The sequence below is a fragment of the Beta vulgaris genome, chromosome 1, assembly GCF_026745355.1.
Source record: "Beta vulgaris subsp. vulgaris cultivar EL10 chromosome 1, EL10.2, whole genome shotgun sequence".
Lineage (NCBI taxonomy): Eukaryota > Viridiplantae > Streptophyta > Magnoliopsida > Caryophyllales > Amaranthaceae > Beta > Beta vulgaris.
In genome coordinates this window covers 31,578,774-31,594,110 of record NC_079202.1, presented here as the reverse complement: position 1 = coordinate 31,594,110, position 15,337 = coordinate 31,578,774, and the positions used below count along the sequence as shown (strand labels likewise).

Here is a 15,337-nt window from a genome sequence, read left to right as displayed (position 1 = left end):
AGGAGAAAGTCTTGCTGTGTAGATAGTAGGTACTGTCTGCATCCGCTATCGACCTTCTTAATGTTGTCCCAGTTTATCGTTTATTTTAGGATGATGGACAAGTAATAGGTTCCCTACTATAGTTCTTTTATAATCTGTAGATTTTAGTAGTCGTGTTGCGTAAAGGATTTTGGTTATTTCATGCTAAGTGCTTGATATTTGTCCACTTCTTGGAAACCATGATATGTTCCAATACAAATGTGGCAGACTTGTTTCTTGCATGAGGATATTGTACATTATTTATATTAGGTTGAGGTTGGGTGATGGGATGGAATTGATTATAGGTTGTCTGCTTCTTTTTCTAGTTCTTGGACAGGGTAAAAAGAGGCATTAGTTGGAAATGGGAAATGATTTTGAGATTTGATTATAGGTTTTCTGCTTCTTTTTCTAGTTATTGGACAGGGTAAAAAGAGGCATTAGTTGGGAAATGGGAAATGATTTTGAGATTACTCAATAACTAAAATTAGGACTAAATACTCTACCCCCACTCACTACCTTTTGCTAGTTGGGACTGGGAGTATTTAGATAACCTGTAATATTTGTGCCATGCAGTCGTAGGGTTCCCTGCTTTGGGCTATAATTGGTATAGTATGGTTGAAAAGAATAGGGGTTCCACAGGCATATATCTTCTGAAGTTTGAGGTGTGGGTGGCACAAGCATTACCTAATTGGGTTGTTCTTTTCTAACATGAATTATCCTATTTATTTTCTCTTTGGAAGGGAGGGAAATTGTTTTAACTTTAGCTATGACCACTTCTCTTTGTTAAGTAAAATTATCCTCAATACTCAATGAGATGCTATGGACTTATTTTCTTTGTATAGAGTTTCCATATGCCTACTCATTTCTTTTTCTTGGGGTTTTCTTTTCTTTGTAATATAAAGAAAAAGCTGTTAGTATGTTTCTAGTATAAATTTCTGATCAGTATTCAGTAGCATGTGGAAAGGTAGGTGTTACAGTGGGAACTGGGAAGTGGTTGAGTTTTTTATATTTCAGTTCCAAACCCCTAATGTGAGAGGTAATTACCACCTTGGAGACTGACGTGCCTTGATAAAACTTGTATAAAGGATATGATTAACCATTTTGGAGCTGTATCATTCTCAATCTTTGCATATCGTGGAAATTACGCTGTTTGTGATTCACATTTTATGTGGATGACATTGATTTGAACATATTTTTACTGTAAAGTATAAACTACTACTTGAACCCAATCTATCAGATTTGATCTCAATTGTTGATGTTCGCATCTTGAAACCGACTGAAGGCAAGGTTGTTGCTTTACACATTTAGCCTTCAATTCAAACTTTCGCAATAATTTCATCGTAGTGAGTATTATTTTCTCATGTTTTTTTTGGGTACTTGCAAACCGAAACCAGTGAACGTGTAACTACCCAATGTCATCCCTATCAAATATGAAATATTGCCAAGGATTGTGAAATATTTATATGTCGAAGTACTCTTTGGCAATGACTATTGAGTTCATTTGCTCGTTGCAATTGCTAACAATTGATTCCGTCATTTTATGAATAAATGTCTAGCCAAGCTATACTAGATAGATAGGATGATCTGCTAGGAACCACTTAGATACTAATGGACTTCAATGTAGCTGGACAGTGGACACTGTCCTATGTTTCTGAGGACCAGAGTGGAGCTCGCATATGGTACCCTGATATCTAGGTTCTACATAACAAGAGCCTAGGTTTGTGTTGGGAAATAAGAAATCTTGTTATGGCATTATGCAACTTATTTTTTTTTCCTCTTTTTTGTTGCATATGAAGGAGTGCCATATGAGTATAGAATAGTGATCTTACCAGAATTGTTTTCTGGGTACTCAAATCTTAATGCCTCATTTCTGTTTCTTGGAGACGTAAAGAAGTACTGGAAGTTAATTGGAAGTCAAAAGAGGACTACGCTGTATTGGTTTAGATGATGCTGTATTGATGTAGCATTGAGATAGAGAAAAGTTAACACAAATGTCATTAACTTTGTCAAAATTGAAGCACCTTGGTTGACGTTTTTGGTTGCATAATACTTCCTCCATCCTCAAGTAAACTTCCTATATCCCTTTTTGGGCACTTCAATAAACTTCTTATGATTAAAAATGGAAATTTTACTCATCCAACCCATGTCATGTGAACTCTTTACTAACTTTGTCCCCGTCTCACATGCTCTTTTTTTGTGTCCCATGTGACATTGGTGACCTAGTAAATCTTTTTCTAACACTTTATTTGTTTTTATTTTACATTATTTACCAAAATGCCCACATTCTTTGCTACGCATCATTATAACGCATGCCCAAGCTTAACGTGAAGTTTATATAAAGATGGAGGGAGTAGTAATTCTAAGTGTTAGTCAGGAGTCTGCTAATTAATGGTTATGGTTTATGTATGTCCCTTCTCAAGCACCTTGAACAAAATCTTGAAACAATAGTTTGGCACAAGGCAATGTATATATTACATTTATTGTAAGAATTGTTGAGGGCGAGTTAGGTTGGTATAATACCAGAAACAAAATATGAGTCAAGCTTTTAACCACTTCTTTTTTATTGCCTAATTCTCCCTTGCTCTTGCATTGGCTTGTGAATTTGCATTTGATTTTCGATAATGGTTTTTTTGGGAGCCAATGATGATTTCCGGCTAAGAAAAAAATTGCAAATGCAGTCTCGATAGGGGTATTGGTTGCTATGTCGTAGAAGCGGTTTGTAGCCGTGATTTTATTTTTAAAAATTCACATTTAGGGATTTCAACCTCTTTTTTGCATTTTTTTCATCTAATAATTCTTGTTTCAACATAGTATGCCTAAACCTATCATATGATTGGGTTATATATTTGATAAATGAATAATTACTTCAACAAATGAATACCCCATCCTTTTATCAATACAAATAGACACAACTTACATTACCAACTTGGAAAGCACACGTCAGACTCTTCTCCCTTCTTTGGTGTTTGCATGTTATATTTTTGCTGCATTATATATTTCGCCTTTTATTTTCTTGGCCAATTATCACAAGGTCCCAACATTGGAAGGTTTCATGAAAGACAATGCCTTAGTATAATTAGTTTGTTGATCCGTGTATTGCACATTGCACATTGCACATTGCTTGGATGGATGTAAATCCTTTTAATGGGTAACAGTGACAAACGAGAGCAAAATAATGGTCAGGAAGGTTATTGTTGAGGCATTAAAGGTGAACAGAAAGTGATAATGCATGTGTCATCATATTGTAATTCAAAATCTGTACTTTTTGTTTATTTTATTTTCCTGAAGAAAAAAAGAACTTACTGGAGAGAGACAAGTGTCCTTAGAATTCGTTGTTTTTTTTAATAAAAAAATAGTAGTATAAATGTAGGCCATTCTTTGCAATTTTCCAGGCCATGTCAGTCATACCTTGGGGTGACCAGTTGATCAATTAACAATGTCCAGTCATCTTACATGTGTGATTTTGGCTCCAATTTTGCTGTTAAGATGTTGGATTTATGTATCCAGCAAAGATACCCCCATTGTAGCCAGCCAGTAAAAGTCCTTTAACTATCTCTTGAAGTTTTTTTTTTATTATTACTATTTTCTTTTAATCCAGGTTTGGTTGAGACTGACCCTAGGGTGCGCTTGCTGGTTTTGCGGAGGTGGTTCACATGGAACCAGAGAAGGCAGACTGGTGAGTCATACATTTTTGATAAAACAATTATGAATAGTTTGGAGAAGTACCTGTTCTGAAATTTTGCTCACAGTTCAGGTAGCTTGCTCTGTATATTGTATCATGAAACTAAATAGTGTAAAATTTAGAAAGATGCATTAAAGAAATATTGATAAGTGTGAGGGTAGTTTTTTTTTTCCGGAGTAAAGTGAATGATCATACTGATTACTGAGATAACCAGAATGGAAAGTGGTGAATTTATTTGGAACATTAAAGGGATTATGCTGGACTTATTTTGGCTGACAACTTGGGTGCCAATGTATATGTTATATAGTCAGAAATCTCTTCGCAAAATGTTAATTAGTTCAGGCTGGCATGTCCACTTGTTGATCACTTTTTCATGTTAGAGATAACTAAGGAGTGTGTCATGGTTTACCTATAAAGGTAAGTTCTTGACCAATATTACATTATCATTTGACTTTTGATCACGTTTTTAGGGGCTTTAAGGCATTAAAGCAAACAGTGAAGCTTTATTATCGGTTGGGAAAGTATAAGGAGATGATGGAAGCGTACAGGGAGATGTTGACGTACATTAGATCAGCTGTGACAAGAAATTATAGTGAGAAGTGTATAAACAACATTATGGATTTTGTTTCTGGGTCTGCCAGCCACAATTTTGATCTCCTGCAAGAATTCTACCAAACAACTCTGCGGGCTCTTGAAGAGGCTAAAAATGAGGTTAGGAGTAAATATTAGAAGGGTTCTCTTTTGTAGGCATTTTTCTTTGGAATCTTAATGTCTTGCTTTTTCATCTTGCAGAGACTATGGTTTAAAACTAATCTGAAGCTTTGCAAAATCTGGTTTGACATGGGTGAATATGGACGGATGAACAAGGTTTCATGAACTATATGCATTCCTTTACGAAATAGCAACAATTGGAATTTGCGATTATATTTCCTTGTTTAAATTTGACAGATATTAAAGGAACTTCACAAATCATGTCAAAAAGAAGATGGTACAGATGACCAGAAGAAAGGAACACAACTATTGGAGGTCTATGCAATTGAAATTCAAATGTATACTGAGACCAAGAACAATAAGAAACTCAAGGTGGTGGCTCATACAGCAGGACTTAGATGATATTGTTTGTTATCTTATTTGTATAATCTGTTTATTTAGAACAAGTTTTATTGATAAAAGCTTGAAGATTTTATGGAAGAGTATTTCTCTTCAATATTCATCATAACTAGAAAATGTGGAGAAAATGAATGGCCTGGAAATGAGAGCTTCGAGAGGGAATGAACAGGCTTTAATGCTTGATTAATTTCGTTGAGTCTTGTTTTTTAATATAGTAATGCTAATTGAAGTCTTACATTTTAAAAGCAATAATGTTACTTGCAGATTCTCTACTCTACACGTGGTTGTTCCATGTTACCTTCAGATCACCTTGATCTAATTTTCTAGCTTGTGGCATTCTGGTGATTGAATATTTGTTTGTGTACAGTTTGCTTTATAGAGTTAAATTTAATGCAATCCTTGTGAAGTGTAAAAGTACTTTAGATACTAGTATATCTCTAATAAAACCTGTATTGTTATGTGCTTTGACTTCCAATGTACTAGTTATTCCCAGTTCTTACATATAGTCGATTTTCTCTCTGTGATGGTGGTTTTATGGTCACTTTAGATCTGTTTCTGCATGTTAGTCTCATGGATCAATGTGGGTTTCATTTCAGCAACTATACCAGAAGGCACTCACGGTTAAGTCAGCAATTCCACATCCAAGAATAATGGGAATCATTCATGAATGTGGAGGTAAAATGCACATGGCAGAGCGTCAGTGGGCAGAAGCGGCCACTGATTTTTTTGAAGCATTCAAGAATTATGATGAAGCGGGAAACCAACGACGTATCCAATGTCTGAAGTATGTAGTAAAGCATATTTTTCTTTTATGAATGGATTTTGGAAGTGAATCTGTAGATTTTGTCCGTACTGTTTATTGTTCTTAATAGAAGCCTTTGTCACTTATACTCTCTATGCCAACAATAGATTTGACCCTTAAAGATCAGAGTACAGCATTGTACTTATACATCTCATGGCAAATAACAATTTCCTAACAAGTAACCCACAAACATATCCTTCTCTCTAACCAGTGCCTCCTGTAGTAATATTAGTAGAGCATTGGTCCAACATAGAGCTTTGGGCTATTGTTTATATCTTTGTCTTATTATTTATATTGAATCAGTTTCTCTTCCTTGTCTGAAAGAATTGCGTCACTTCTAAATGCTATGATTTCTGAAAAAAAGCGTTTTGGAGGAATTTCTATTCTTAATTTTACATGGAAAATGGATTAGAGAATTAATAGTGGTTGAGTTTTCAGTTTTTCACCTTCCCTTGGGTAAGGAGGTCCAATTCTTGTCAACTCCATGGTTGGTGACTTGGTGTTACCTTTTGTATTGTGTCTAGTCTTCAGCCTTTGGGTTCAGCCTGCTAATTTTAAGATAAGAGAGAGATTGAATTTTTTTCTAAGGAATGGATTATTAGTAAGTGATACATGAAGAACTTGGCTGCTGGTACAATGCAATTAGGATAGAGATGATGATATATTCCTTTTTGCCTCACAATCACCTTTTCCCTTATTGGCAGATACTTGGTTCTTGCAAACATTTAATGGAATCTGAGGTGAATCCGTTTGATGGACAAGAGGCAAAGCCGTATGCTCTTGATCTCTTATCTTTTCCCTGTCTGGCTGTGATATCTGAGCTGCCTGATATGTGCTTACTTAAATATTATTGCAGTTACAAAAATGATCCTGAAATTTTGGCGATGACAAATTTGATAGCAGCTTATCAGCGAAATGAGATTCTGGATTTGAGAAGATCTTGAAGGTTTTGGTTATATATATGCTGCGACTTTCTATTTTTTTAGAAGATGCATGTTCCTTTTTCTAGAAGAATATTTTACTTTCAGAACTTTTAGAAGAATTTTGTACCTTTTCGTTTTGATTTTCTTACAGATGACTGCTTAATGTTACAGAGTAACAGGAGAACAATTATGGATGATCCCTTCATCAGGAATTACATTGAAGACCTATTGAAAAATATTAGGACACAAGTTTTGCTCAAGCTAATCAAGCCTTACACAAGAATCAGGATACCTTTCATATCCAAGGTAAAATTGTGTAAAAAATTTATTTATTTGTTGTACTTCAAAAAAAATATGATTGTCATTTCCTCTTGTATATGATATTACTATGCCTCTATAGCTATATCTGTGATGATCTGTTAAATGTCTTTAGAGATGCTGGAAGGTGGGGGGAGCTTCTTTTCTTTGGCTTGTCCTTTGTTGAAGTTTTAGGTTGTATCATTTTTTTTTGGTTATCAATAATAACTTCGAGTTGCCCAAAAAAAAATGTCTTTAGTTGCTAGAAAATATGTTGAAGTTTGATAAAGCTATCTTGTATGGAATTGTTTTCCGGTTACTGTTAGTTATCCAAGCTAATTTATAGTTTATTGGGGTGGTGCTATAATTTTCGGCATCTGTGGGGATGCAAAGTGAAGTTATTACTTGAGATGTTTTGAGATATAATTTCAAGTTTGAACTTAATGCGCAAGGACGGGAATTTCTCGTCATATTTTGTTTTTGCAATATTTTTATGTGGATAGTTGCACCGGAGTGGTATTGTGACTGGTGAGGGCCTAAAATTCTATAGTTTATCTATTGTTTGTTCTTAAGAAGTGTCAGTAACTGCAAGTGATCTTTACACTCACAATCCACAGAGCTGATATCCACACTTTTCTGCAAGAGGAGCTTTAAACATGTGCTCTTACAGTCAACTTCTGGAGTCTAAAACTCGGCTCCCATCAATACCCAATATGTCATATTGCATTGCTCAACTTTAATTAGAATTTTCATTCCCATCGATACACCTGAAAGAATGTGCAATCCTTAGGAATGAGTTTCATACAGGTGGAAGTTATGGTAACCTTGGCTGCCGTGAAGAAAGTCCATTACATGTCCTAGATTTGTTGAACAGGCACGGAATGTGGGAAGTAATACCATGTTATTTATATGTTTATTTAAAATGTAGAAGTGTCAAGTGTTACATTGGGTCGTCAAATCACCTCCTTGCCTTGCCTTCCAAAATTCACATTGGTAATTGTCACTCCACCTTTTTCAATTTCCTTGGATTTGGACGTCTTGGGTGAGGGAAGCGTTACAGGTTCCAAGAAAGAGAAGAGGTGGATGGCCTTTTAGGGTGCTGGAGGTAGTGGAGGTTTAGAGCAGATATCTGTAGTGGTCAGGGAAGTACAGGGTAAAGGTTGCTGTGGTGATGTCGGAAGATTGTGGAACAGAGGTAAGAGGGTCAATGGTGACCGCAAATGTAATAATAGGTTCTGGGAAGAGATTGATAAATGTCATCAGTGATGGAGGGGTGTGTCCTGGGTACGCTTAAGAAATAGGAACTGTATATCAATTATTAGTTGTTAACTTGTCGGATAGATAATAAGATGGTTCTTATAGTAAGAATTCTTTTGACATTTTATCTGAAGGCGTTAAAAATAATATGCGCTTACTATGTCTAAGTTGCTGCATTTCCTTTCTTTCTGCGTTAGACCTTATAGGTTAATACTTTCTTTTCTCATGTTTATTGCCTTAGGAGCTTAATGTCCCGGAAGCAGATGTTGAGCAGTTGTTAGTGTCACTTATTTTGGACAACCGAGTTCAAGGACACATTGACCAAGTGAATAGACTATTGGCGAGACCGTGACGGTATACATTTGTTTTTGTTTTTAAAAATCCATTTGTGTATATCCTAACTTGCAATTGTCACGATACTTGTGTTTTGCAGATCCAAGGGAATGAAGAAGTATACAGCTATCGAAAAGTGGAACACACAGCTCAAGTCATTATATCAAACGGTTAACAACAGAGTTGGTTGAAAGGTCTATATATGGGTTTGCTTGTTTTTGATTTTTGTGGTTGCACCCTTTACTGGAACGGGACATAGTTGGACAAATGGAATGAAGAGCTGAAGTAGTATCGACAACGGCAGTGTTTTGCAAATAATTTTTTTAACCCCCCTTGTTACTGTTCCCTTAAGTTACATGTAAATTGAAGCCTTTTCTGAGATGCATCGCCAGTAGTTTAAAACGTCCTTTACATTGCCTTTTTCGCCTTGATGGTAAATCTGTGGAAAGTGGTCCGATTGAGCATTTGGTTGCATATTCTGGAATTGTAGGTGGTTTTGGTGCCCATTAAGGAGCAGTTTTGCTTTTTGAGGAAAAGAACCTTTAGTATCAGTTAATTTGTTGAAGTGCATGGAGGGCCTTTGTATTTTACCGTGTATACCTGTCGAAAGAGTCGTGGTGCTTGAAAATGGAAGTCGTGTTGCCCAATAGCTTGAAAAACCGGGTGCATTGTCTAGACTGATACTTGTCAATAGCATTGCATTATTTGGTTGTTTTTGCCCATGACTCATGCGAAGCACACGACAAAATGACAGTAAAATAAATATGGGGATAGATGGGGAGGAAAGATTATGAGGCTCAAATCGCAAATTCCTTATGTAGGCTTTTGCGTTTAGATATTCTAGGTTAAGTGTAAAGCCAAGAAAAGAACATTCGCATACCATTTTTTGGCCATGAGTATATGAGATTGATAAACATATTTTCTTTGTAACAAAATTGATGTTACACTTTCTAAATAGAATGTAACAAAATATATGTTATATTTTCTTTTTTGGCAACAATCTCTCTATCTCTCTCCTATCACATGGTTTTTTTTTCTTACTATCTTTCTCTTCAAAAAAAGAAATTGCCTAAAAGTGTTTTTGAAAGTGTAACATCTATTTTGTTATGAAAGAACTATGAAGTAGATAAAATAAAACAAAATGATGTGACCATGAACAAAATGCGATTTTCGACGCATGTAATATCTAAGAATTTTAATGTCTCCAATTCATTACTAAAATAAAGTGTCTTATTAATTGTCATGACAATTGCAAAAGTGCAACTTAATCTGGTTTAAGCTATAGGATGAAACTGAGAGTGACACTACCTTCTTATGATATGATCATTAACATCTACTTCTTGCACAAGTACATGACATGTAACATGATATCTCGTCTTTTCAGAATTCAGATTGACGTGCAAGCTTGATTTCCCCTATCTCGTACATTCCCCTATTTGGGGGCGTCTAATTCATTTGCCAGCCAAGGCGACAGTTGGTAGAGATCAATCTAAGAAGGTAGCCGTGACTCACACTAAAAATAAATAGTGCTATATGAGATTGCAAAAGATGGACAATGAAGGTTGCACATTAAATCAAATAGTACAATCACTTTAAAGAGTACATGAACCGGAATAAAACAAATTTTCAGAAGTACTATCTCAATTTCTAGTGATCACTGCTAAAGTGCTAACAAGCCTTCAAAACAAAGATGAAATTTATAGCCGCGTCTACCACTACCAATCATTAGGCAGAAAGTTTTTGACACAGCAAGGTCTTCAGATAATATCTAATACCCCATTAGGCAAGCTTCATTACATGATAAAATCTTCAATCACTAACTTCGAAAAATCCTGCAAACGAGCAGACTCTGATAACAGCAAACCTGTATAAAAACATCACAATAAGCTGCTATATAAGACTGAGGTCTCTGCCCTCTTGCAGGAAAACCTGGACCTGCACACCTTGAAAAACTACGTAAGATTAACTGGAAAAAGTAGAACATTCAATACTTCCCACAAAATCATCAAGAAAAACCTACTAATGGCAATGGATTTAGGGGCAGAGCCGGAAAAAATTATTTTCTTCCCCACATTGCATATGAACAAAATCGTCATTCAGGATTGATGCATGCAACTAACAGGACACTGAAGAAGAAAGGCTAAAAGCTAATGCTAACCAGATATAACATATAACTAGTGGTCTCTGAAACCATGTATCAGCAAGGTAAACAGAAAAGAGAAAGGATCAAGCCAGTTTGAATTAATCAATGCACCTATCCAGAATTCATCAAGTTCTTGTTCGCCAATTCCCAAAAGTCATGATAAGAACATCAAGATAATCCACAAACTAATGAAGAGTCTAAATAAGGAAGGCATGAGTCAACTTTATGCCCTCTTCTAGAAAAAATTTGGATGATGAGTTGTCCATGTCAACTCTCTGACATTTATAACCTTCTAATTAACTCCTGCCCCTATTATTTATAATCTGTATTCTCTTTCACAAAAAATCATTTCTCCTCTTCCGTGTTTGTAACTAATACATTGTTAATGAACCACGTTAAAACTCGATGTGTTCTTTAATTATTATTGTATTAGTCATAACTCATAACACTTCATTTTTGGACCAAAACATGGAAAAGTTTCACAAAGTAGACGAGTCAGAAGCTTGTATGCGAGTTCGCAAGTGAGTAACATAGACTGTCAGAACGAGAGATGAACAAGCTCTACATATGACAATTGTCAAACCAAGACCGATAATGGCCATCAGATCTAATGCAAAGATTCATTCATTGAGCACCAAAAGTTTTGCTTATTAGGTTTGCAACAGGCTGACATGATTATTGGCCCAAGTCATAAAATTCCGGAGCACCTGGCATAGCTCATAGCTTTAAGCAGTGATAGATTAAAATACTCTATGAAGGCAAATGTTAGGTAGCTTAACATCAACTGACGCTACAACATTGTCACCCTGATTCAATGAATTAGAAGAGTTGTGAAGGTGAGAAGACATTAAAGCAAATTCCTAATCACATTTATTCTTATCCTACAAGGTTTTAGCCAAATGCTTAACTCATACTTCATATACCTGCCAAACGAGCATATATATCCCCCCCAAATCATAAACTTATTCAAAAATTAAGTTAGCCATGTTTTCTTGCTTCGTTCATAATTGCTCGTTTTATTCTGTACTCTTCTTCGAACTTTTAGCAAAAAAAGTGTTAGTAAATTTAAGAAGATTTTAAAGCATACGAAAAATACAATGCTGCAGCTATTTTGATGTTCATTTACAAAAAAATTCATATTTATCAGTGAACATTTTTTCAAATTCATTTAACTTAAAAAATCAATTTTTTTTCTAAAAAACATGCACACACAAGGTGGTCTCTCAAATCATAAGTTTTCTGCGTCATATCTGGGCCAGGAACCTGGCCAGGCCCAGCCTGCTGTCAGCTCTACCAACTAATGGCTTGGACAGGGAATATGATTATATGACCATGCATAAGTTAAAGATGGGTACACTAAGAGATGGAAGTTCCTGCTTTATTTTCAATTTTAAAGACATCTTTTCTTTACCATTTCAAAAGTTGGAAAAAGATTCTACTTAAATCATTAAGCAATGAACCTGTACTCCACCTGCACAGTGGAAAATGGGTGGTAAGCTATAATCTTCTATTGGGCTGTTTAAAAAGGGTAAGGTAAGCTATCCCTAATCCTAGGAAAGAACATACTTTTATCATACAAATGTGGAATAATGCATACCAGAAGTAGTGAATAAAGCCTGCTTGTGCACTTCATCCAGTTACTGCTGAGGATGTCATATAATCCTCCCATTGTCCTGAAATCCATTTGCATGGTTGTCAGTGACATCATGATTAACATCGTTATTACCAGTGTCTGCCTGTTCCTTTTCCTGTTCCATTGTGCAATCTTTGCTCTTCTCTCCTCACTATTCTCCCTCACTGGACTCCTATCCCTCCTGCCGGGAGGCTTCTGCTTCGTCCTCTATGCCCAGGGCTACGGCTTCTAGGCCTTCTTCCCTTGTCATGGTACCGCTGATTTCTATCATCATCTCTTCTACCATAACCACGGCCACCATGTGGACGATCTCCATGCCCCCGATGTGCTTGAGGACTGCGACTTCTACTACGGCTATGCCTCCTTCTGTACCTTCCAAACAAACTGTCGCCTAAGCTCCCTGAAATTGATGTAAAAATTCAGAACAGCATGTTAGTATGAGCTAACAATACAAACAAATAAGTAGAGAGGATAATAGCACAATTAATCACCTGCTAATTTTTTTCAAATGCTAAAGTTGCAGTAACCTCCACGATTGCACACATTTTCCTCATACTGTCTGCAGGTTGCTTCTCTGAAGTCCGTACAGGAGAAAAATCAACAATGATTGGACGACCTACATCATGTTATACAATGCCATCAGAGTTCAGAGTGTTGAATAGGAGGCTATATCAATCAGAGTCACTATTTAAATATAAAGCACTATATTATGTCAATGATTAGAAATATTTTTTTGTTATAGATAACTATCTGTCATAGTTCCCTTATGTAAGTAGTTCCCTCATGCATTGCTAAATTTCTCTCTTGCTGCCACCAGTTCAGACCACCAATACTATACAACCCTTCCGTTAGCATTGAGTACTGTAAAGAAGTATAAAAGCAACAGAAGCTAATATAGTACAAAAGTTTCCTTCATTATATTTAACTAAACAAAGGCCATTAAAGCATAAACATGATGCACGATTTCTTTCAGAAAAAAGAAATTAGAAAACACAAACCGGCATAAAATCTTCCACTCAAGTTTCGTAGTGCCTCGCCAGCATGTTCTTCCTCTCTGAACTGCACATAAACATTCCCAACCTGCACCCAATTTTTTTTTTAAAAGAAAGGTAGGAAACCATAGTTAGTGCTTAACTACGACGATTTAAACTTTTAAATGAGGCTTCATCAACAGTATGGTAATAGAAAACAATACCATGTGGTCAGCCAAATTGTCACAGATGTTGAGACTTTCAATCTCCCCATACTTGCTTAGTTCCTCAAATAAATCCTCATAAAAATCCTGCACATATAAAATTTCAAGCCATCATTCATCATGAACACCACCTAACATATCATCCACTTAAAAAGTCACTAAAAATACAACTCTTTGTAAAAAACTTCTCCCAACTTCAATACGAAAACAAAAGTCGCCATAAATTTATAACCCCATAATCCTCAAATTCAGCCCATACATCCCCAAAGTTAAATCTCACAACAAACCTTCGAAAGAACACTGTCTACAACAAAATCAATTAATCCAAACCATAACAAATCAAATCAGCGCCTTAAAACAAATCTCCAAAAAACTCCATACTCCAAACATCACATAAAGTAAATTCTTAATTACCGTACAAACTTAAAGAAAACACAATCCTCAAGCTTGGAAACCTAATCAAATAACACATTTTACTCTCTACAACACAAGAAAATTACATACAAATCAAAAACCTCTTCACCCTCTCTCAAATAGCCTCTCTTAAAACAAATTGTAAACCTTAAACATCACATACAAATCAAACCTCTTCACCCTTACAACAAAGTTGATTCAATCAAATTTAACCCCAACATATTAAAAACCCAACACCACACCAAATAATAAAAAATACTCACCCCCTCCCTCACATCAAACAATGAATTTCAACTACAAGTTAAATTAAATTCAACCCTAAAAAACGAAAAAACAGCATCTGAAAAACAAATCTCCAACAAATTAAAAACCCTGACATCACACACCAAATCAGCAAAAAATACTCAAAACAAATTCAGACCAACGGCCCCCCTCTCTTACATCAAACAATGAATTTCTACAACAAATCAAATTACATTCAACCCTAACAGATTGAAAACCCTAAACATCACATACCAAATAAAAAACCTATTCATCCTTACAACAAAGTTAATTCAATCAAATTCAAACCTAAAAAACGAAAAAAGCATCGTAAAACAAATCTCAAACAAATTAAAAACCCTAAACTCGAACAAATTAAAAATCCTAAACACCACATACCAAATCAAAACCTATTCACCCTTACAACAAAGTAAATTCAATCAAATTCAAATCTAACAAACGAGAAAAAGCATCGTAAAAAAAATCTCAAACAAGTTAAAAACCCTAAACTCCAACAAATTAAAAACCCTAAACACCACATACCAAATCAAAAACCTATTCACCCTTACAACAAAGCTAATTCAATCAAATTCAAACCTAACAAACGAAAAACAGCATCTTAAAACAAACCTCCAACAAATTAAAAACCCTAAACTCCAACATATTAAAAACGCTAAACACCACATACCAAATCAAAAACCTATTCACCCTTACAACAAAGTTAATTCAATCAAATTCAACCCTAACAAACGAAAAAAAGCATCGTAAAACAAATCTCCAACATCTTAAAAACCCTAAACACCACCACTAAATCAAAAACCTATCCACCATTACATACAACCACAACAAACAATGACTTTCAACAACAAAGACGTAACAATAAAAAATCAAAACCCTAAACCTATCATACCAAATCAAAACCCTAGAAAATCATCAATATCAAAAAGTTAACAAAAAATAGAGGAGACCTCAAAATGTTGTTGAATTTTGCGAGGATCAAGAGGCTGTCCTTGAGGATCAACACCAGGAGTAATCATATCAGGGCGTTGATACATATTAGCAAGCAACAAAGTAGGGCTAATACTAGGCTTAGTATGAAGCCTTGAGCAACGATCTCCATGTCTACAAGCTCCGATCTTGAAGTAGAATGGACAGTTCACTCTGTCTTTCTCTGTCCCGAATATCGATGCTAGATGTTCCGCCATTTTTGTTGATTTTGGTTTTCTCTCTCCTCTTTTTCTGTTTGTTTTGCTTGTTTTTCGTGTGAGA

General features: G+C 35.5%; 1 long non-coding RNA gene and 2 pseudogenes across 2 annotated transcripts; 1 reads left to right on the top strand and 2 right to left on the bottom strand.

The window, feature by feature from the left end:
- The first annotated feature begins 3,162 nt into the window (after positions 1–3,162).
- Positions 3,163–8,597, top strand: LOC125493125 (COP9 signalosome complex subunit 2-like; annotated as a pseudogene).
- Positions 8,598–10,100: 1,503 nt separating this feature from the next.
- On the bottom strand, positions 10,101–12,217 carry LOC130589388 (uncharacterized). 2 transcript variants are annotated; one of them, XR_008968451.1, is made up of 3 exons: positions 12,163–12,216; positions 11,977–12,036; positions 10,101–10,286 (listed from the first exon to the last, which is right to left on the bottom strand). It is a non-coding gene; the product is annotated as an uncharacterized LOC130589388 (long non-coding RNA). The 2 variants fall into 2 exon arrangements; XR_008968452.1 differs by lacking the exon at positions 10,101–10,286 and having other exon boundaries at positions 11,927–12,036; positions 12,163–12,217.
- LOC125493127 (splicing factor U2af small subunit B-like) lies at positions 12,218–15,324 on the bottom strand (annotated as a pseudogene).
- Positions 15,325–15,337: the final 13 nt, after the last annotated feature.